This window comes from Myotis davidii, unplaced genomic scaffold (assembly GCF_000327345.1).
Source record: "Myotis davidii unplaced genomic scaffold, ASM32734v1 scaffold173, whole genome shotgun sequence".
NCBI lineage: Eukaryota > Metazoa > Chordata > Mammalia > Chiroptera > Vespertilionidae > Myotis > Myotis davidii.
The window spans coordinates 3758692-3759215 of record NW_006286303.1 but is presented as its reverse complement, the minus strand read 5'-3'; positions in this window follow the sequence as shown (position 1 = coordinate 3759215).

The window sequence follows — 524 nt, the reverse complement described above, 5'->3', positions numbered from 1 at the left end:
CACCCACCCAGTGGGCCATGGAACATTACAGAAGATTGAAGAAGGAAGAATTGAAAGTTCAGTTAAAGCTAGTTTCTTCCAGGTAAGCCCTAGGCGTTACAGACGAAGAATTAAAAGCCTGAGAAGTGAAAGAATAAAGGAGGAGCCAAACGTGCTTTTCCTGACCGAAAACTTCTATGGGGAAGGAACCTTTGCTTTTTCTAGACAAGAGGCCGTCAGCTGGCCCCCAGCCCGCCACCCCGCACTGCGCCTGTCCCGCGCCGCTGCCATCCGGGTGTAGTCGTGGCGTCCTCCGGCCCCGGGCCCCACCAGGAGTCTCAGCCGCACGGGCGCCACTCGCCTTCTACCAGCAGCAGCAGCAGCAGCAGCAGCAGGAGGAGGAAGAGCAACAGGATCAGCAACATTGCGCGCCTTTGGAGGGTGGAGGGGATGGGGGAATGGGGAGGGGGGCGGAGGAAAGCAGGAGGGCTGCGGGCGGAGGTGAAGGGAGGGCGCAGTGGGGGCTGGGCGGTGGCCGGCGTTGC